Below are 23,361 nucleotides of genomic sequence, written 5' to 3' on the forward strand. Positions count from 1 at the left end.
TGTATTTTATTGATAGGGTTTATGAGTTTTCATTTCAGTAGACTATTTTAAATTTCAAATCAGTGTCTACCTGTTGATGATGGTAGTATACAATTGATTTTTTTTTTATTTTGACAGACAGAGTGGACAGTGAGAGAGAGAGACAGAGAGAAAGTTCTTCCTTTGCCGTTGGTTCACCCTCCAATGGCCGCCGCGGCTGGCGCGCTGCGGCCGGTGCACCGCGCTGATCCGATGGTAGGAGCCAGGAGCCAGGTGCTTTTCCTGGTCTTCCATGGGGTGCAGGGCCCAAGCACTTGTGCCATCCTCCACTGCACTCCCTGGCCACAGCAGAGAGCTGGCCTGGAAGAGGGGCAACCGGGACAGAATCTGGCGCCCCAACCGGGACTAGAACCCGGTATGCCGGCGCCGCTAGGCGGAGGATTAGCCTAGTGAGCCGCGGCACCGGCCTACAATTGATTTTTTTAACTTTTATTTAGTAAATATAAATTTCCAAAGTATAGTTTATGGATTACAGTGGCTTTGCCCCCCATAACTTCCCTCCCACCCGCAACCCTTCCATCTCCCATCCCTCTCCCATTCCATTCATATTAACATTCATTTTCAATTATTTTCATATACAGAAGATCAATTTAGTATATATTAAGTAAAGATATCATCAGTTTGCACCCACACAGAAACACAAAGTGAAATATACTGTTTGAGTACTTGTTATAGCATTAATTCACATTGAACAACACATTAAGGATAGAGATCCTACATGAGGAGTAAGTGCACAGTGACTCCTGTTGTTGACTTAACAATTTGACACTCTTGTTTATGGCATCAGTAATCTCCCTAGGCTCTAGTCATGAGTTGCCAAGGCTCTGGAAGCCTTTTGAGTTCGCCGACTTCGATCTTGTTTCGACAAGTTCATAGTCAAAGTGCAAGTTCTGTCCTCTCCAGATAAAGGTACCTCCTTCTTTGATGGCCCGTTCTTTCTACTGGGATCTCACTCGCAGAGATCTTTCATTTAGCTCCTTTTTTTTTTTTGCCAGAGTGTCTTGGCTTTCCATGCCTAAAATACTCTCATGGCCTCTTCAGCCAGATCCAAATGTCTTAAGGGCTAATTCTGAGGCCAGAGTGCTGTTTAGGACATCTGCCATTCTATGAGTCTGCTGTGTATCCTGCTTCCCATGATGGATCGTTCTCTCCCTTTTTGATTCTATCAGTTAGTATTTGCAGACACTAATCTTGTTTATGTGATCCCTTTGAATCTTAGGCCTATCATTATGATCTATTGTGACCTGAAATTGATCACTTGGACTAGTGAGATGGAATTGGTACATGCCACCTTGATGGGATTGTATTAGAATGCCCTGGCACATTTCTAACTCTAGCATTTGGGGCAAGTCAGCTTGAGCATGTCCCAAATTGTACATCTCCTCCCTCTGTTATTCCCACTCTTATATTTAACAGAGATAACTTTTCAGTTAACTTTAAACACCTAAGAATAATTGTGGTTAATTACAGAGTTCAACCAATAGTATTAAGTAGAACAAAAAAAATGCTGAAAGGGATAAAGTATTAAATTGTACATCAACAGTCCGGACAAGGGGTAATCAAGTCACTGTTTCTCATAGTGTCCATTTCACTTCACCAGGTTTCCTTTTTGGTGCTCGGTTAGTTGTCACTGATCAGGGAGAACATATGATATTTCTCCCTTTGGGACTTGCTTGATTCACTCAGGATGATGTGTTCCAGATTTCTCCATTTTGTTGCAGATGACCAGAATTCATTGTTTTTGACTGCTGTATATTATTCTATAGAGTACTTGTCCTATAATTTCTTTACCCAGTCTGCTGTTGATGGGCATTTGGGTTGGTTCCAGGTCTTAGCTATTGTGAATTGAGCTGCAATAAACATTAATGTGCAGACAGCTTGTTTGTTTGCCAATCTCATTTCCTTTGGGTAAATTCCAAGGAGTGGGATGGCTGGGTTGAATGGTAGGGTTATATTCAGGTTTCTGAGGAATCTCCAGACTGACTTCCATAGTGGCTTAACCAATTTGCATTCCCACCAACAGTGGGTTAGTGTCCCTTTTTCCCCGCATCCTCACCAGCATCTGTTGTTGGTAGATTTCTGCATGTGAGCCATTCTAACTGGGGTGAGGTGAAACCTCATTGTGGTTTTGATTTGCATTTCCCTGATTGCTAGTGATCTTGAACATTTTTTCATGTGCCTGTTGGCCATTTAGATTTCCTCTTTTGAAAAATGTCTATTGAGGTCCTTGGCCCATTTCTTAACTGGGTTGTTTGTTTTAATGTGGAGTTTCTTGATCTCTTTGTAGATTCTGGTTATTAACCCTTTATCTTGCACAGTTTGCAAATATTTTTCCCGTTCTGTCGGCTGCCTCTTCACTTTCCTGACTGTTTTCTTGGCAGTACAGAAACTTCTCAATTTGATGCAATCCCCAATGTTAACTTTGATTTTGACTGCCTGTGCTTCTGGGGTCTTTTCCAAGAAGTCTTTGCCGGTGCTAATATCTTGCAGGGTTTCTCCAATGTTCTCTAATAATTTGATGGTGTCGGGTTGTAGATTTAAGTCTTTCATCCATGTTGAGTGGATTTTGTGTATGGTGAAAGGTAGGGGTCTTGCTTCATGCTTCTGCACATGGAAATCCAATTTTGTAGCACCATTTATTGAATAGACTGTCCTTACTCCAGGGATTAGTTTTGGATCCTTGATCAAATATAAGTTGGCTGTAGATGTTTGGATTGATTTCTGGTGTTTTCATTCTGTTCTATTGGTCTATTCATCTGTTTCTTTTTTTTGTCTCATATCTTTTTATACATATTTTATTTTATTTAATGAACATAAATTTCCAAAGTACAGCTTATGGATTACAATAGCTTCCCCCCCCCATAACTTCCCTCCCACCCACAACATTCCCCTCTCCCACTCCCTCTCCCATTCACATCAAGATTAATTTTCAATTATCTTTATATACAGAAGATCAATTTAGCATATATTAAGTAAAGATTTCAACAGTTTGCACCCACACAGAAACACAAAGTGTAAAATACTATTTGAGTACTAGTTATAGCATTAATTAAACACCTAAGAGTAATTGTGTATTAATTACAGAGTTCAACCAATAGTTTTAAGTAGAACATAAAAAATACTAAAAGGGTAAAGTATTAAGTTCTATTTTTTTCTTTTTCTTTTTTTGTTTGTTATATAGTTTTTAATTTAATAAATGTGAATTTACAAAGTGCAACTTTTATATTGTTGTGGCTTCCCCCCCCCAACCTCCCTCCCTCCCATGGCCCTCCCCTCTCCCACTCCTTCTCCCTTCCCGCCCTTCATCGAGTTTCATTTTCAATTACCTTCATATACTGAAGATCAACTTAGCATATACTAAGCAAGGATTTCAACAGGCTGCACTCACACAACCGCACAAGGTATAGGGTATTGTTTGACTAGTAGTGTTGTTTTTAAGTTTCATAGTAGAACACATTAGGCCGGCGCCGCGGCTCACTAGGCTAATCCTCTGCCTAGCGGCGCTGGCACACTGGGTTCTAGACCCGGTCGGGGCGCCGGATTCTGTCCCGGTTGTTCCTCTTCCAGGCCAGCTCTCTGCTGTGGCCAGGGAGTGCAGTGGAGGATGGTCCAAGTGCTTGGGCCCTGCACCCCATGGGAGACCAAGAAAAGCACCTGGCTCCTGGCTCCTACCATCGGATCAGCGCGGTGTGCTGGCCGCAGCGCGCCGGCCGCAGCGGCCATTGGAGGGTGAACCAACGGCAAAGGAAGAACTTTCTCTCTGTCTCTCTCTCTCACTGTCCACTCTGCCTGTCAAAAAAAAAAGTTTCATAGTAGAACACATTAAGGACAGAGATCCTACATGGGGAGCATGTACCCAGTGAATCCCGTTGTTGATTTAACAATTGGCACTCTTTATTTATGACGTCAGCAATCACCCGAGACTCTTGCTATGAGCTGTCTAGGCTGTGGAAGCCCCTTGAGTTCACCGACTCTGAACTTGTTTAGTCAAGGCCATATCACAGTGGAGGTTCCTTCCTCCTTTCAGAGAAAGGCGCCTCTCTCCTTGATGGCCTGTTCCTTCTGCTGGGGTCTTGTTCACCAGGATCTTTCATTTAGAATGTTTTTTGCCACCACGTCATGGCTTTCCATGCCTGTGAGACTCTCATGGACCTTTTAGCCAGATCCTAATGTCCCAAAGGTTGATTCTGAGGCAAGAGTGCTGCCATTCCGAGTCTGCTGTGTGTCCCTCTTCCCCCGCAGGATCATTCTCTCCCTTTTAATTCTATCCTTCATTATTTTCTTACACTGGTCTTATTTGTGAAATCTCATCGACACATACCCTATCTTTTTGATCAGTTTTGTATTTATACTTATCACTTTACCAAGTGCACTGGCATTGGTACCTGCCTCCTTGGTAAGATTGAGTTGAAATCCCCTGGCACATTTCTAGTTCCACCATTGGAGGTAAGTCCGAATGAGCATGTGCCAACCTATATATCTCCTCCCTCTCTTATTCCCACTCCTATGTTTAACAGAGATCACTTTTCTGTTAATTTTAAACACCTAAGAATGATTGTGCATTGATTACAGAGTTCAACCAGTGGTCTTATGTAGAACAAACAGAGCAACAACAATACTAAAAGGAATAAAATAGTAAGTTCTTCCTCAACAGTCTGGACAAGGGGTGCTCATGTCATTGTCTCTCATATTGTCCATTTCACTTCAATGGGTATCATTTTAGATGCTCGTTTAGTTGCCATCGATCAGAGAGAACATATGATATTTGTCCCTTTTGGACTGGCTTATTTCACTCAGCATGATGTTTTCCAGCTTCCTCCATCTTGTTGTAAATGCCTGGATTTCATTGTTTTTTTACTGCTGTATAGTGTTCCATAGAGTACATATCCCATAGTTTCTTTATCCAGTCATCCGTTGATGGACATTTAGGTTGATTCCATGTCTTAGCTATTGTGAATTGAGCTGCAACAAATATTGAGGTGCAAATGGCTCTTTTTTTCTCCCCTTTAATTCCATTTGGGTAAATTCCAAGGAGTTGGAGGGCTGGGTCCTATGGTAGTGCTATATTCAGGTTTCTGAGGATTCTCCAAACTGTCTTCCATAGTGGCTTTACCAGTTTGCATTCCCACCAACAGTGGATTAGTGTCCCTTTTTCCCCACATCCTCACCAGCATCTGTTGTTGGTTGATTCCTGTATGTAAGCCAATCTAACCGGAGTGAGGTGAAACCTCATTGTGGTTTTGATCTGCATTTCCCTGATGGCTAGGGATCCTGAGCATTTTTTCATGTGTCTGTTGGCCATTTGGATTTCTTCTTTTGAAAAATGTCTGTTAAGGTCCTTGGCCCATTTTTTATTGGGTTGTTTGTTTTGATTTTGTGGTGTTTTTTGATCATTTTATAGATTCCAGTTGTTAATCCTTTATCTGTTGTGTAGTTTGCGAATAACGTCTCCCATTCTGTTGGATGCCTCTTCACTTTCCTGACTGTTTCCTTTACTCTTAAGAAACTCTTCAATTTGAGGTAATCCCATTTGTTTATTTTATCTTTGATTACTCATGCCTCTGGGGTCTTCTTCAGGAATTCTTCGCCTGTTCCAATATCTTGAAGGGTTTCCCCTATGCTCTCAATTAGTTTCATGGTGTCGTGGTGCATCTCTAGTTCTTTGATCCATGTTGAGTGGATTTTTGTATAAGGTGTAAGGTAGCGGTCTTGCTTCATACTTCAACATGTGGATATCCAGTTTTCCCAGCACCATTTGTTGAAGAGGCTGTCCTTGTTCCAGGGGTTGGTTTTAGGTCCTTTGTCGAATATGAGTTGGTTAAACTCATATTCATCTGTTTCTATACCAGTACCATGCTGTTTTGTTTACAACGCCCCTGTAGTATGTCCTGAAATCTGGTATTGTAATGCCTCTGGCTTTGTTTTTGTTGTACAAGATTGCTTTAGCTATTCAAAGTCTCCTGTGTCTCCATATAAATTTTAGCATCATTTTTTCCAGATCTGAGAAGAAGGTCTTCGGTATCTTGATTGGTATTGCATTGAATCTATAAATTGCTTTTGGGAGATTGGATATTTTGTTGATATTGATTCTTCCAATCCATGAGCATGGAAGATTTTTCCATTTCTTGGTATTCTCTTCTAATTCTTTCTTTAAGATTTCTCATAGTAGAGATCTTTATCATCTTTGGTTAAGTTTATTCCAAGGTATTTGATTGTTTTTGTAGCTATTGTGAATGGGATTGATCTTAGCAGTTCTTTCTCAGCCGTGGCATTTCCTATGTATACAAAGGCTGTTGATTTTTGTGCATTGATTTTATACCCTGCTACTTTGCCAAAATCTTCTATGAGTTCCAATAGTCTCTTAATAGAGTTCTTTGGGTCCCCTAAATAAAGAATCATATCATCTGCAAAGAGGGATAGTTTGAGTTCTTCCTTCCCAATTTGTATCCCTTTAATTTCTTTTTCTTGCCTGATGGCTCTGGCTAGAACTTCCAGAACTATATTGAATAACAGTGGTGAGAATGGGCATCCCAGTCTGGTACCAGATCTCAGTGGGAATGCTTCCAACTTTCCCCATTCAATAGGACGCTGGCCATGGGTTTTTCATAAGTTGCTTTGATTGTATTGAGGAATGTTTCTTCTATACACAGTTTGCTTAGGGTTTTCATCATGAAAGGGTGTTGTATTTTATGAAATGCTTTCTCGGCGTCTATTGAGATAATCATATGGTTTTTCTTCTGCAGTCTGTTAATGTGGTGTATCACATTGATTGTTTTGCGCACATTGAACCATCCCTGTATACCAGGGATAAATCCCACTTGGTCTGGGTGGATGATCTTTCTGATGTGTTGTTGCATTCTCTTGGCCAGAATTTTATTGAAGATTTTTGCATCTATGTTCATCAGGGATATTGGTCTGTAATTCTCTTTCAATGCTGCATCTTTTTCTGGCTTAGGAATTAAGGTGATGCTGGCTTCATAGAAAGAATTTGGGAGGATTCCCTCTTTTTCGATTGTTCTGAATAGTTTGAGAAGAAATGGGATTAGTTCTTCTTTAAATGTCTGGTAGAATTCAGCAGTGAATCCATCTGGTCCTGGGCTTTTCTTTGTTGGGAGGGCCTTTATTACTGTTTCAATTTCTGACTCAGTTATGGGTCTGTTTAGGTTTTTGATGTCTTCCTGGTTCAATTTAGGTAGATTGCATGTGTCCAGGAATCTATCCATTTCTGATAGGTTTCCCTGTTTGCTGGCATACAAGTCCTTGTAGTAATTTCTGATGACTCTTTTTATTTCTGTGGTGTCTGTTGTTACGTTTCCTTTTTCATCTCTGATTTTATTGATTTCGGTCTTTTCTTTTTTTAGTTAGTTGGGCCAATGGAGTGTCAATTTTGTTTATTTTTTCAAAAAACCAGCTCCTCGTTTGGTTGATTTTTTGTAATTTTTTTTGGATTCAATCCTGTTGATTTCTTCTCTGATTTTAATTATTTCTCTTCTCTTACTAGATTTGGGTCTGGTTTGCTGTAGGTTTTCTAGATCCTTGAGATGAAATGAAAGCTCATCTATTTGGTGCCTTTCCAATTTCTTGATGTAGGCACCTATTGCTATAAACTTGCCTCTTAACACTGCTTTTGCTGCGTCCCATAAGTTTTGGTATGTTGTGCTGTTATCCTCATTTACTTCCAAAAAATTTTTGATTTCTCGTTTAATTTCTTCTATGACCCATTGTTCATTCAGGAGCATGTTGTTCAATCTCCATGTGTTTGCGTATGCTCTAGGGATTCCTGAGTTGCTAATTTCCACCTTCATTCCTTTATGGTCTGAGAAGCTGCATGGTATGATTCTAATTCTTTTGAATTTGCTGAGACTTGCTTTATGGCCTAGTATGTGGTCAGTCCTAGAGAAGGTTCCATATACTGCAGAGAAGAATGTAAAATCTTTAGCTGTAGGATTGAAAGTTCTGTAGATATCTGTTAGATCCAATTGGGCTATAGTGTCATTTAAATCTACTGTATCCTGGTTGATCTTCTGTCCTGTTGATCTGTCTATTTCTGAGAGTGGAGTATTGAAGTCCCCCAGTACTATTGTATTGGGGTCTAAGTCTCCCTTTAAGTCCGTTAACAAATCTTTGAGATAAACCAGTGCCCTGTTGTTAGGTTCATATACATTGATAATTGTTATATCTTCCTGTTGAATTGATCCTTTAATCATTATATAGTGTCCCTCTTTGTCTCTCTTAACAGTTTTTGTGGTAAAGTTTATGTTGTCCGATATTAAGATGGCTACGCCTGCTCTTTTTTCATTTCTGTTGGCATGGTATATCTTTTTCCAGCCTTTCACTTTCAGTCTGTATGGATCTTTGTTGGAAAGATGTGTTTCTTGTAAGCAGCAAATAGATGGGTTTTGTTCCTTAACCCAATCAGCCAATCGGTGTCTTTTAACTGGACAGTTCAGGCCATTCACGTTCAATGTGACTGTTGATAAGTGGTAACTTTGCCCTGCCATTTGCCAAAGATAAGTTCTAATATATGCTTTGAATTCCCTGTGATCTTTTGCTGTGAGGTTTCCTTCCTTTACCTTCTTTCATATTGATGACCGTGTTTCTGTGTTTCTGTGTGCAAGACATCTTTAAGCATCTGTTGCAGGGCTGGACGAGTGGCGACAAATTCTTTCAATTTCTGTTTGCTATGAAAAGTCTTTATTTCACCTTCATTCACAAATGATAGCTTTGCAGGATATAATATTCTGGGCTGGCAGTTTTTCTCTCTTAGTACCTGGGCTATATCTTGCCATTCCCGCCTAGCTTGTAGGGTTTCTGATGAGAAGTCAGCTGTGAGTCTGATTGGAGATCCTCTGAGAGTAATCTGACGTTTCTCTCTTGCACATTTTAGGATCTTTTCTTTATGTTTCACCGTGGAGAGTTTAATTACAATGTGTCGTGGTGAGGATCTCTTTTGGTCGTGTTTATTAGGGGTTCTGTGAATTTCCCACATCTTTAAGTGTCTTGTGCAGGGCTGGACGAGTAACGACAGATTCTTTCAATTTCTGTTTGCTATGAAAGATCATTATTGTGGGGAGCAATCCGGACTAGACTAAGTTGCTCGAATTAGGACTTATTCTATGCATCTGCTCTCCCACAATATGGCGCTGGGAGAGAAGTAAACAGCTTCCGCACAGCTGCCTCCAGTTCAACCAATTAACTGTAGGACTTGCTCCTGATTGGAGAGCAGCGTACTCAGCCGAGTTGGGATTGGCGGAGGAGGACTATAAAGGAGGAGAGAGACGGCATGCACCGGGAACATCTATGGGGAACATCTAAGGGAACCCGTGCAGCCCCCGAGAAAGCCGGCCGGCGGTGTGCCGCTCCCCTGCGGAAGTGGGGAATGCGGCCAGGGGGAACTGCCCTTCCACGGAGGTGGAAGGGATAGTAGCCAACCCGGGAAGAACCAGCAGCAAACCCGGGGAGGGCCGAACAGACGAAAGAACAGCGCAGGGTCCTGTGTTGCTCCTCCATGAAGAGGGGGAGCGACATAATGGTGCCGTGACTCGGATAGGAAACCTAGGGCGGATAGGAAACTTAGGAGGGAAGAAATGACTCGGATAGGAAACCTAGCTCGGATAGGAAACCTAGGACGGATAAAAAACTTAGGAGGGAAGAAACGGGAAGAATTGGGAAAATATCGGAGAGAGAGACTAGCAAACAGCCTAGGGAAAATACCGGAGAGAGAGACTAGCAAACAGCCTAGGGAAAAGCCGGACGAAAAGGGTGCCGGAAGAAGCTATTGAAAGCCTAGGCATAGACTCGGATACGGACTACGGGGGGAAGCTGGGAGGAATCTCTAAGGTCGAAAGCGAAAGTGAAAGCTAGAACAAACAGACTCGGACGCGGACTGTGGGGAGAGGCCAGGAGAAATGAGGGAGGAATATCGTTGGAGGAAAGCTTGGGGAAACATACCGGGTAGAGAAAAATGTTAGGGAAATTGAAGCCGCGGGGGGCAGGCCAAGGCGGAAACGAAAGCCACTTTGGGATTCTCAAGTTAGCCCGGGAATAGGGGGCGAAAAGTTAAAACCAGAAGCTGAGACGTAAGCCAGATTGGGATCCGTCTGATTAGCCCGGGGAGCAAAGGACGGGAAGCCAGATCGTGGGGCGGAGACGTACGCTGGGTTGAATTCGCCAGGCTAGCCCGGGGAACTTAGATTGAATCCTAGTGGCGGAGACGCAAGCTACGCTGTGTTACTCGCGGAAGCCGCCGCGTGCAGAGAGAGCACGGGGCGTGAATAGATAGGGAACGCTGGCGTAGGCCGTGGTTCAGACGCGAAAGGGTTAAGCGTGGAGACCGCGGACCGCGCAAAGCCGGGAAGCCGCGCAGATGAGGCGCGGGCTGAAGCGGCTCAGAGCCGGCGAGGCGCGGAGAAGCAGCCTCGGGGCGGAGCCCGCTGGCGGGGCGAGGCGCCGGGAAGCTGCGCGGAGCCGTGAAGCTGCCGGCAGGGCGAGGTGCCGGGAAGCTGCGGGGATAAGAGAAACAGAAGTTTTAGAAGTAAAGTGAGAGAAATAGGAATGCTGGAAGATAGAAGTAAAATGGGAGAAATAGAAATGCCCGGAGATAGAGAAATAGAGAAATAAAAAGGCCTCCCTACAACACTGCAATGTGAGAGCTTGGATTCGGTCTGCCTAATCAAGTGAGGCGATGAGCACCTGCGGGCAGCTAGCAGCTTATGCGCCGCAGGTCACCGAAGACAGGCACGAATTAACATCAGTAAGGCTTCCCCACAATACAACAATATTAAGCTTGGATTCGGTCTGCCTGATTTAAGGCGGTAAGCGCCAGCAAAGCTCGACCAGAGTATGAGCTGCAGGTCACCGAAGATAGGCACAAACCAACACTAATAAGTCTCCCCCACAATACGGCAATGAGAAGGCTTGGATTCGGTTTGCCTGATAGGTTTTGTAAACACCTGCAGGCAGTTCTAGCAGAGCAGAGCATGCGCTGCAGGGCACCGAACACAGGCACGCATCAGCGCCTAAAAACCTCCTCACAATGGCGAAGAGAGGACCCGGATTCGGTTTTCCTGATTGATAGGACTTGTAAGAGCCTGTGGCAACTCTAGCAAGTACAGCAGAGTGTGTGCTGCGGGACACCGAAGACAGGCGCGTATCAACGCCAAAAAATAAAAAGAAAGGGGGATCTGTGGGGAGCAATCCGGACTAGACTAAGTTGCTCGAATTAGGACTTATTCTATGCATCTGCTCTCCCACAATATGGCGCTGGGAGAGAAGTAAACAGCTTCCGCACAGCTGCCTCCAGTTCAACCAATTAACTGTAGGACTTGCTCCTGATTGGAGAGCAGCGTACTCAGCCGAGTTGGGATTGGCGGAGGAGGACTATAAAGGAGGAGAGAGACGGCATGCACCGGGAACATCTATGGGGAACATCTAAGGGAACCCGTGCAGCCCCCGAGAAAGCCGGCCGGCGGTGTGCCGCTCCCCTGCGGAAGTGGGGAATGCGGCCAGGGGGAACTGCCCTTCCACGGAGGTGGAAGGGATAGTAGCCAACCCGGGAAGAACCAGCAGCAAACCCGGGGAGGGCCGAACAGACGAAAGAACAGCGCAGGGTCCTGTGTTGCTCCTCCACGAAGAGGGGGAGCGACAATTATTTCACCTTCATTCACAAATGAGAGCTTTGCAGGATATAATATTCTGGGTTGGCAGTTTTTCTTTCTAGTCCCTAGGCTATATCTTGCCATTCCCTCCTAGCCGGTAGGTTTTCTGATAAGAACTCTGCTCTGAGTCTAATTGGAGATCCTCTGAGAGTAATCTGACATTTCTCTCTTGCACATTTTAGAATCTTTTCTTTATGTTTTACTGTGGTGAGCTTGATTACAACGTGTCGTGGTGAGGATCTCTTTTGGTCATGTTTATTAGGGGTTCTATGATCTTCCTGTGTTAGGATGTCTCTGTCCTCCAAACCGGGAAGTTTTCTGCTAGTATCTCACTAAAAAAGGCCTTCTAATCCTTTTTCTCTCTCCATGCCTTCTGGAACTCCTGGAAGCCAAATGTTGGTTTTTTAAATAGTATCCTATAGATTCCTGGTAATTTTTTCAGATTTCTAATTTCCTCTTCTTTTCTTTGGTTTGACTGTATCTTCCTGTGCTCTGTCTTCTGAGTTCGATATTCTCTCTTCTGCTTCACTGATTCTGTTTTTAAGGCTCTCTAATGCGTTTGTCATTTGATCTATTGAATTCTTCATTTCATTTTGATTTCTCTTCACTGTCACACTTTTGTGTTCTACTAGTTGCTTCATTTAATTTTGATTCCTCCTTAAGATTTCATTTTCATGAGATTTTCTATCCTGTCCCTTAAGGATTTCTGTAGTTCAAGAATTTATTTTTGAGAACTTCTAAATGTTCTTATAAATTTTTTGAAATCCATATTTTGCATTTCTTTTATCTCATCATCTTCATTATCTTGAATTGGGGTGTCTTGTTCATTTGGGGGCATCATAATGTCTTCCTTGTTCTTGTTTCCTCGGTTTCTGCATTTGTTGCTTGGCATTGTGGAGATATTCTTTGGTTTCTTCTTTTTTTTCCTTCACTGTGGTGGTTTCTCTCATTATTCTGTGACTCTAGATTCAGTGGACTGTCTGCTTTTGATGGCTCTTTAGAGGCTTGTGAAGGGTATGGCCAGAGAGCTGTTTGGTTTTTCAGGGTTAAAGGTATGCTAAAGGTGACACACCCAGGTTAGGTGTGGTAAATCTCTCTTGCTCTTGCTCTCTCTCTTTTTATTCAGAAGGGAAGTAATTCTGCAGAGCTGAGCAGAATTGAAGGTAGTCAGTGTCTGAGCTCTGGCCCCTGTGGGTATAATATTCATCTGCTCTGTCCCAAGGACCACACAAAGGATCTGTGCAGTCCTCAGCATAAGCTCAAATTCCCCTGCAGTCTCCCACCGGTTTGCCAAGGTTACCAAGTTTGTGTACTCTCCCGAGAGTACTCACATCTCGGGTACTCGGTGAGTTCTCTCACACAACCTCAGTTTTTTTCCCCCACAGTCTCAGTTCCTTAGCTCCACACATTCACTAGGTCCTAACCTCTTGTTATTTCTCCCCACCAGAGTCAGGTTTTTCTGCTTGGCTGATGGCAGGTGCAGCTTTTAAGTATGTCCAAAATGGTGCCTGCTCTTTGTCTTGCTTGCCTTTGTAAAGTGAATGGAAAGAGAGAATCATGTCTGTACTGGACCCTTTTATTTATTGATTTATTTTTTTTCTCTCCTCTAGTTAGGCTGGTGAACTTTCTCCCACGGCGCTTCAAGCCTCGTTCCCTCTAGGCTCTTCCTGCCACTTTCCCGGCAGTGTCTGGGGCTACTGCAGTTTTGCCTCACCTCCCTTTCCTGCGCTGGTGTGTAGACTTGGCAACTTGGGTCCTAAGCCATGGGTGCCCGTGCCCTCCTCATAGGTCCACTGTATCACACTAGTTCCAGAAGAGTTTCCTCTGCAGTTTTTCTGTAACTCTTCCCTGAAACTACAGTATCTCCACTTTTATTAAACTGTCTTTTCCTGGACTATCAGTGTACTCCCTCCCTATTCCACCATCTTGGAGGACTCTTCAGTTTACATTTTTAAGAATACAGTATGTAACTGTTTAATGTACATGACAAAATCCTTAATTTTAGAAATTCACAACTGTCTAAATATCCAAAGAATCCTACAATCTGGTATAAACATGAAACATTTTCTTCCATTATAACAAAATTAAAATTAACCCATAGTCTAACATTGAGAAATGAGATGAAAAGTACAAATGTTATAAAGTGCATGTAGAAAATATCAAGTGACCTCAGATGCTACCTTTCTGTATTCTATCTTGCTTTGTGGAAGACATGATTTGTCCCATTTCAAACAGGATCCATACGTTAAATGCAGGGCTAGACTGTGGAGGGCGGAGACTGGGAAGCAGACCTGTGTTCAGTGGAGAGTAGTGTAGATCACAGGTGTTTCAACTTCTTCTGTGAGTGTCTGAATAAATAAATTACATATATGGCCTCATACGCAAGACAGAGATTATACCACACAGAATGTATGTAAGGAAGAAGAGAATGAATGGGTACTGGAATCTTCTAAGACAGAGTTAAACTCATTTTCAAATTCTGTGTTCATAGGGTTTGAAATTCATATAATATCAAATTCTACATACACTCTAGTAGTTGGTCTTGATGTAGTATTTTATTTACAGCTATGTCTTCCTTCTTTAATTTTTAACTTTTTTAAAGATCATATTTATTTATTTGACATTGAGAGTTACACACAGAGAGGATGAGAGGCAGAGAGAGAGAGAAAGAAGGAGACAGAGGGGGAGAGACAGAGGGAGGTTCTGCAACTGCTGGTCCACTACGCAATTGGCTGCAAAGGGTGGAGCTGAGCAGATCTGAAACCAGGAGCCAGGAGCTTCGCCAGGGTCTCCTCATGTGTGCAGAGGCACAAGGACTGGGGCCTCTTCTACTGCCTTCCCAGTCCACAGAGGAGAGCTGCATCGGAAGTGCAGCAGCCGGGACTCGAACTGGCGCCCATACCGGATGCTGGCACTGGGGGCGGTGGCTTTACCCACACCTCAAAGTGCCGATCCTCCTGGAAGCCGTTCCCCTGGGATCCAGCTGTCTGCTAACACACCTGGGAAAACAGAGGGGGACGGCCCAAGGACTTAGGCCGCAGAACCCAGAATGGAGCACCAGATAAAGTCCCAGGCTTCTGCTTCTGCCTGGCCCAGTCCCGGCCTTTGTAGCTACCTGGCGGGTGAACCCTCAGATGGATGATCACTCAGATCAAGAGGGGTGCTGGCGATGCCACTTGCACTGCTGCTCTCCCCAAGAGGTGGCAAGGGCCAGCGCTGGGCCTGGCAGAAGCCAGGAGGCAGGAGCTCCATTCAGGACTCCTACAAGGTAGGGAGATGGGGTCCAGGGTACCTGGACCATCAGCGGTTGCCTCCCTGGGTCACAACCTGGAGCAGGAGATGCAAACTGGAAGTGGCCCTGGATGCAGCAGTGCAGTGAAGTGTCCTGTGGAATCATTAAAATAGCCCATGGGAACTGCGCCTGTGCCCTGCCCTGTGACCTGGAAGTGCACCCACTCACGCAGCCCCGAATGCTCCACAGGACTCAGGTGGGAGTCAGCACTGCATCTGCTCCTGCCAAGGAGCATGCATAAGCTGTGAGGAGCCATCCCCGATGCTGTTGGCTGAGCCTGAGGGAAACCCAGCAGCCCCAGGGTCAGGCTGCGATCAGGAGAAGCTGTGAGTCCTAGGCAGCCACAGCATTTCCCAGGCTAATTTTTCTTCTTCAGCCCCTTCTGGAAGCAATGGCTGTCCCGCCAGCAGACCAGGCCCCCTTAGAGGTGAGTGATGCGCAGCTGTTGCGGTGTCCCGCTGGGGGTCTTGGCTGTCAGTGCACCTGTTGCTCTGGGGTCCCGAAGGCGCGGGTGGAGTCGCGGTCATGCAGTGCGGACGGTCTGGAAGGGTCCCCAGGGTGCAAGCAGCTGTGCGAGAGCAGAGGTGGCTGGGTCTCCTCCCGGAAGGACCCGCGTTCCCGTCTGTTTGCTTTTTGAGGGCCCAGCCGCCCTGCTCTAGACCTCTGAGACTGTTGTCGGGAGGAATGAGAGCGAAAGTGCGTGTCTGTGTCCTGGTCTAGGAGGACAGTTTCGGGTTCCTGGCATTGGGTGTGATGTTAGCGCTCTGTGGGTTTTTCATGAACGAGCCTTGTCAGGCCGAGGTGTACCTTCCGTTCCTAATTTGATGATTTTTTTTTAAATATCGGAGAAAGTATGGAAGTTTTTGTGAAATAGTTTTTCCGTGTCTGTAGGGATAATGTGTGGGCTTTTCTCTTGTTGATTCTGTTCTGTGATATGTTGATTTTGTGTGGTAGTCATCCTTGAATTCCTGGAGTAACTCTCAGTTGAGCACTGTGAGCTAAGCTTTGGTTGTGCTTCTGGATCACATTTTGCAATTTGTTCAGCATTGTGACAGATTCATGACAGATATTTATATGCTACTTTATTATGTGTTTGTTTTCGATGTTGGGATAATGCTGTTCTGATGGAAGAAAATTGGATGTTTTCCCTCTTAATCTACTTTTTGGAAGGATTTGTGAATCATGGATTTTAATTACCCTGTAACTGGAGTTCTCACTGGTGAAGCCTTGTGGTCCTGGAATTTTATTCATTTTTTTTGTGTTTCTTTTTTTTTTTTTTTTTTTGTTTCCCTGCTAATACAGTCTCATTTCAATTTAAAAGTATATTCACAGTTTCTAGTTTGACTACAATCATTTTTGGGGTTTATTTCTTTCTGAGAATCAATCCACTCTATCTAGGTTGACCAAATTCTTGTGCCTTGGTTTTCCCATAGTGTTTTTTGATTATTATTTTAGTAAGGTTGTTAGTAATGTCCTCTCTGTCATTTCCCTTGTTAAGTCACTTGATGCTGTTCTCTTTTTTGCTTGTTTCATGTGTATAAACGTAGTGTCAGTTTCACTGAGTTTTCAAGAACTGTATTTTGGTCTCACTGAATTTTTGTTGTGATATTTTCTATGCTGTTGACTTTATTTCCGTTTGAATCGTTTTCCTGCTTCCAGTTTCTTAAGATTTACTTTGCTGTTCTAGTGTTTGAAGGTAAAATTGGGTTTATGGGTCTGATGTCTGTATTCTGTAATATATACCTGTAGAGCAATACAATACCAGTTCACATTCCCACTAGCAGTGGATTAGGGTGCCTTTTCCCTCACATGCTCAAGGTCGTTGTAGAATTGATTTGCATTCTTTAACTTTTAAAAAATGAATATAGATTTCCAAAGTACAGCTTATGGACTACATTGGCTTCCCCCTCCCCCCGATGACTTCCCTCCCACCCGAAACCCTCCCCTTTCCCGCTCTCTCTCCCCTTCAATTCATATCAAGATTCATTTTCAATTTTCTATATATACAGAAGATCAGTTTAGTATACATTAAGTAAAGATTTCAACAGTTTGCACCCACATAGAAACACAAAGTGAAATATACTGTTTGAGTACTCATTATAGCATTAAATCTCAATGTACAGCACATTAAGGACAGAGATCCTACATGAGGAGTAAGTGCACAGTGACTCCTGTTGTTGATTTTACACATTGACACTCCTGTTTATGGCATCAGTAATCTCCCTATGCTCCAGTCATGAGTTTCCAAGGCTATGGAAGCCTTTTGAGTTTTCCGACTCTTATCTTATTTAGACAAGGTCATAGTCAAAGTGGAGGTTCTCTCCTCCCTTCAGAGAAAGGTACCTCCTTCTTTGAAGACCTGTTCTTTCCACTGGGATCTCACTCGCAGAGATCTTTCATTTAGGTCTTTTTTTTTTTTGGCAGAATGTCTTGGCTTTCCATGCCTGAAATACTCTCATGGGCTTTTCAGCCGGATCCAAATGCCTTTAGGGCTGATTCTGAGGCCAGAGTGCTCTTTAGGACATCTGCCATTCTATGAGTCTACTGTGCAAGAGAGAAACGTCAAATTTTTATTTTTATTTAATGAATACATTTTTACATAGATACAACTCTAGGACTATAGTGGTTCTTTCCCCATATCCCTCCAACCCCCATCCCGGCTCCCATTCTCTCTCCCATCTCGTTTTTCATTATGGATCATTTTTAGTATGACTTTATATATAGAAAACCAATTCTATGCTAATCATAGACTTCAGTAATTTGCACCCACGCCAACATACAACATATAAAGTACAGTTTGGGGAGAGAATTTGCAGTCAATTCTCATATTACTATTCAATAGGGACAGAGGTCCTACCTGGGAAGCAAGTTAAAAGTGAGTATTGTTATTCTTTTAAATTTTTTTTAACTTTTATTTAATGAATGTAATTTCCAAAGTACAGCTTATGGATTACAATGAGGGTGGGCTCCAGAGAACGTGGGCTATCAGCGTCTACGTCCCTGGGTCACCGCGTGGATGCAGCAGTGTGGAGATGCGTCCTGGGGTGCCATGGTGACGACCCGTGGGGAGTGCGCCTGCACCTGGGCCTGGCGCTGTGACCGGGAAGTGCACCCACACACCTGGCGCCGACTGCCCCGCGGTGCTCCGCTGGGGGTCAGCGCTGTGTCTGCTCCTGCCCGAGAGCCCACGCAAGTGGTGGGGAGAGGAGCCCTCCTTGATACTGCTGACCAAGCCTGAGGGAGACCCAGCGGCCCCAGCGTCAGGCCGGCATCTGGAGAGGGTGCGGGTCCAAGGCTTCCGCGCCATTTCCGAGGCGCATTTCTCTTCTTTGGCCCCTTCCGGAAGCAACGGCCTTGGCGGACCTCTGTGCTACCAGAAGACCGGGCCCCTTGGAGGTGAGTGACGCGCAGCTGTTGCGGTGTCCCGCTGGGGGTCTTGGCTGCAGGCGTGCCTGTTGCTCTGGGGTCCCGAAGGCGCGGGTGGAGTCGCGGTCATGCAGTGCGGACGGTCTGGAAGGGTCCCCAGGGTGCGAGCAGCTGTGCGAGAGCAGAGGTGGCTGGGTCTCCTCCCGGAAGGACCCGCGTTCCCGTCTGTTTGCTTTTTGAGGGCCCAGCCGCCCTGCTCTAGACCTCTGAGACTGTTGTCGGGAGGAATGAGAGCGAAAGTGCGTGTCTGTGTCCTGGTCTAGGAGGACAGTTTCGGGTTCCTGGCATTGGGTGTGATGTTAGCGCTCTGTGGGTTTTTCATGAACGAGCCTTGTCAGGCCGAGGTGTACCTTCCGTTCCTAATTTGATGATTTGTTTTTTAGTATCGCAAAAGTCACAGGAGTTTTTGTGGAATAGGTTTTCTGTGTCTGTCGGGATACTTTGTGGGTTTTCCCCATGTTTGGTCTGTTCTGTGATAGATTGATTTTGTATGGTAGAATTGCATCCTTGCATTTCCGGAGTAACTCTCAGTTGCACACAGTGTGCTAAGCTTTGGTTGTGCTTCTGGATGGCATCTGGTCATATTTTGTTGAGGCATGTGACACATTCACGACGGATATTTGTGTGCCATTTTCTTTGTGATGTGCTTGTTTGGGATGTTGGGATAATGCTGGTCTGATGGAATGAAATGGAAGGCTTTTCCTCTTCATCCCCTTTTTGGGAGGGTGTGCGAATCACGGATTTTAATTATCTTTTAAGTGGAGTTCTCACCTGTGGAGCCATCTGGTCCTGGACTTTTCTTCTTGTCTTTTTTGTTTGTCTCTGTTTCCCTGCAACTACAGTCTCTTTTCAAATTATAAGTGTATTCAGAGTTTCTTGTTTTACTGTATTCAGTTTTAGCGGTTTGAATCTTTCTGAGAATCAAGCCACTCTATCTAGGTTGACCAAATCTCCGTGCCTGGTTTTTCCCTAGTATTTTTGGATTACTATTTTGGCAAGGTTGGTAGTGATGTCCTCTCTGTCATTTCTGTTGTCAAGTCACTTGAGTCTGTTCTCCTTTTTCCTCCTATTTCCTCATTTGTCAGTTTCACTGAGTTTTCAAGAACTGTATTTTGGTCTCACTGAATTTTTGTTGTGATATTTTCTATGCCATTGACTTTATTTCCGTTTGAATCGTTTTCCTGCTTACAGTTTCTTAAGATTTACTTTGCTGTTCTAGTGTTTGAAGGTAAAATTGGGTTTATGGATCCGATGTCTGTATTCTGTAATATATACCTGTGGAGCAATACAGTTTCTCATGTGAAATTGGTCCTGTCAACATGGAAAACTGTATGGGTGTACCCACTACTGGGAACATATTGAAGGAAACGATATCATTGTGTAGACAGAGAGGCTTTCACAGGCCTATGCTTATTGCAGTAGGATGCACAATAGCCAGGCTATGCAGTCTGCACACGCATGTATGGTGTCCATAGCCCATAATGTCTTTATTCAGTCTTGAGGTGATCGGCATTTTGGCTGATGGCATATCTTTGTTCTTGTGAACTGAGCTGTAGTAAATATGGGGGCAGAGAGAACTCTTTTTTTGTATGCTGATTTCATTTCCCTTGGGTGCATTCCCAGAGCTGATGTGGCTGGCTCCTATGGTATGTGTATATTTGGATTTCTGACTTATCTCCATGCTGTCTTCCACAGTGGTGATACCAGTTCACATTCCCACCAGCAGTGGATTAGGGTGCCTTTTACCTCACATCCTCAAGGCCATTGTACTGTCGATTTGCATTTCCCTGATGGCTAGTGATCTTGAGCATTTCTGCATGTGTTTGTTGGACATTTAGATTTCCTTTCTTTTTTTCTTTTTTCTTTTTCTTTTTTTTTATTTAGTAAATATAAATTTCCAAAGTACAGTTTATGGATTACAATGGCTCCCCCCCCCCATAATTTCCCTCTCACGTACACCCATCCCATCTCCCGCTCCCTCTCCCATTCCATTCACATCAAGATTCATTTTCAATTATCTTTATATACAGAAGATCGATTCAGTATATAGTAAGTAAAGATTTCATCGGTTTGCACCCACACAGAAATACAAAGTGTAAAATACTGTTTCAGCAGTAGTTATAGCATTATTTCACATTGGACAACACATTAAGGACAGATCCCACATGAGAAGTGAGGACACAGTGACTCCTGTTGTGGACTTAACAATTTGACACTCTTGTTTATGGCATCAGTAATCTCCCTAGGCTCTAGTCATAAGTTGCCAAGGCTCTGGAAGCCTTTTGAGTTCGCTGACTTCAATCTTATTCCGACAGGGTCATAGTCAAAGTGGAAGTTTTCTCCTCCCTTCAGTGAAAGGTATGTCCTTCTTTGATGGCCCGTTCTTTCTACTGGGATCTCACTCGCGGAGATCTTTCATTTAGCTCCTCTTTTCTTTTCTTTTCTTTTCTTTTCTTTTCTTTTCTTTTCTTTTCTTTTCTTTCTTTTTTTTTTTTGCCAGAGTGTCTTGGCTTTCCATGCCTAAAATACTCTCATGGGCTCTTCAGCCATATCCAAATGTCTTAAGGGCTGATTCTGAGGCCAGAGTGCTGTTTAGGACATCTGCCATTCCATGAGTCTGCTGTGTATCCTGCTTCCCATGGTGGATCATTCTCTCCCTTTTTTATTCTATCAGTTAGTATTAGCAGGCACTAATCTTGTTTGTGTGATCCCTTTGACTCTTAGACCTATCAGTGTGATCAATTGTGAAGTGAAATTGATCACTTGGACTAGTGAGATGGCAGTGGTACATGCCACCTTGTTGGGATTGTATTGGGATCCCCTGGCACGTTTCTAACTCCACCATTTGGGGTAAGTCCGATTGAGCATGTCCCGAATTTTACATCTCCTCCCTCTCTTATTCCCACTCTTATATTTAACAGGGATCACTTTTCAGTTAAAATTTAAACACGTAAGAATAATTGTGTGTTAATTACAGAGTTCAACCAATAGTACTAGAACAAAACAAAAAAATACTAAAATGGATAAAGTATTACATTGTACATCAACAGTCAGGACAAGAGCTGATCAAGTCACTGTTTCTGCTAGATTTCCTTTCTTGAAATATGCCTGTGGAAGCCCCTTGCCCATTTCTTGAGTGGGTGGTTTGTTTTGCTGTAGTTGAATTTTTTGAAAGTTTCTTGTAGTTTAGTTTATCCTTTATCAGTTGCATACTTTGCATATAATTTCTCCCATTCCGTTAGTTGCCTCTTTACTTGGCTGAGTGTTTTCTTTTGCAGGGCAGAAGCTTCTCCATTTTTTTTGGTGTCCTCTTCTATCTTTTTCTTTAATCTTTTGTGATTCCCAGATGTTGAACATCCTTGGTTAAATTTATTCCAAGCTTTTTATTTTCTTTGTAGCTATGTGAATGGGATTGGTCTTTGAAGTCCTTTCTCAGCCATGACATTGTCTGTGTATATAAAGACTTGATTTTTTATCCTGGCTCATTACCTAACTCTACTCTGAATTTCAGTAGTCTCTTAGAGGAGTCTTTTGGATCTCCTATATATAGAATTATGTCATCTGCAATTAGGGATAGTTGGACTTCCTCCCTCCCAATTTGTACCTACAATGAGAAATTAGAGAAGAAGTACCAACATGATCGTGTGCATGTGAATAGTGACCTCAGATGCTACCTTTCTGTATTCTCTCTTGCTTTGTGGGACATGTGATTTGGCCTTTTTCCAACATGATCCGTACTTTAAATGCAGGGCTAGACTGTGCAGGGTGGTGTCTGGGAAGTAGACCTGTGTTCCATGGAGAACTCTGTAGATCACAGGTGTTTCAAGTCCTTGTGTGAGTGGGTACATACGTGTCTGAATAAATAAATTACAAAGATTTCCTCATGCGTAAGTCAGAGATAATGCCACACGGAATGTTTGTAAGGAAGAAGAGAATGAATGGGTACTAGAATCTTTTCTAAGACTGATTTAAATTCTTTTTCAAATTCTGTGTTAATTGGGTATGCAATACCTATAGTATCACTTGTAAATAAACTCTAGTAGTTGGCCTGTATTTTATTTACAGCTATGTCTTCCTTTTTTAATTTTTACTTTTTCTTAAATATTTATTTATTTGAAATTCAGACATACACAGAGAGGATGGGAGGCAGAGAGAGTGAGAGAGAGAAAGAGAGAGACAGACAGACAGACAGATACATAGGTTTTCCATCTGCTGTTCCACTTCCTATTTGGCTGCAATGGCCAGAGCAGAGGAGATCTAAAAGCAGGAGCCCAGAACCTCCTCGTGGTCTCCTTCATGGGTACAAGGGCACAAGGAGTTGGACCATCTTCTACTGCCTTCCCAAACCACAGCAGAGAGCCACATCAGAAGTGCAGCATCCAGGACTCGAACTGGTGCCTAGATGGGATGCGCGATGTGGGTGGTGGCTATAGCCACTACCCCACAATGCCAGGTCCTCCAGAAGCCATTGCCCATGGAATGCTGCTGTCTGCTAACATTCCTGGGAAAGCAGAGGGAGAAGGCCCAAGGTCTTAGGACCCTGAACCCAGAATTGAGCACCGGATAAAGTCCCTGGCTTCTGCTTTGGCCTGGCTGAGCCTTGGCCTTTGTAGTCACCTGGGGGGTGAACCCCCAGATGGATGATCACTCAGAGTGAGAAAGAGTGCTCACGATGCTGCTTGCACTGCTGCTCTTCCCAAGCAGCAGCAAGGGCCAGCGCTGGTCCAGGCAGAAACCAGGAGGCAGGAGCTCCATTCAGGACTCCCACTAGACAGGGTGACTGGGTCCAGAGTGCCTGGGCCGTAAGTGGCTGCCGCCCTGGGTCACAGCCTGATGAGGCAGGAATGGAAGTGGTCCTGGGGCATCAGGGCATAGCTGCATCCCTTGGTGCCCTGTCGGTCACCGGTGAGGAGTGTGCCTGAGCCCAGCACTGTGACCCAGAAGTGC

The 23,361-nt window shown here is 43.9% G+C and overlaps 1 long non-coding RNA gene across 1 annotated transcript in view; it reads left to right on the forward strand.

Moving 5' to 3' along the window:
* Nucleotides 1-23,361, forward strand: part of LOC138847076 (uncharacterized) — a 95,220-nt gene that overhangs the window by 60,348 nt on the left and 11,511 nt on the right. The gene's annotated exons all lie outside the window — the stretch shown is intronic.

Source organism: Oryctolagus cuniculus, chromosome 19 (assembly GCF_964237555.1).
Source record: "Oryctolagus cuniculus chromosome 19, mOryCun1.1, whole genome shotgun sequence".
Lineage (NCBI taxonomy): Eukaryota > Metazoa > Chordata > Mammalia > Lagomorpha > Leporidae > Oryctolagus > Oryctolagus cuniculus.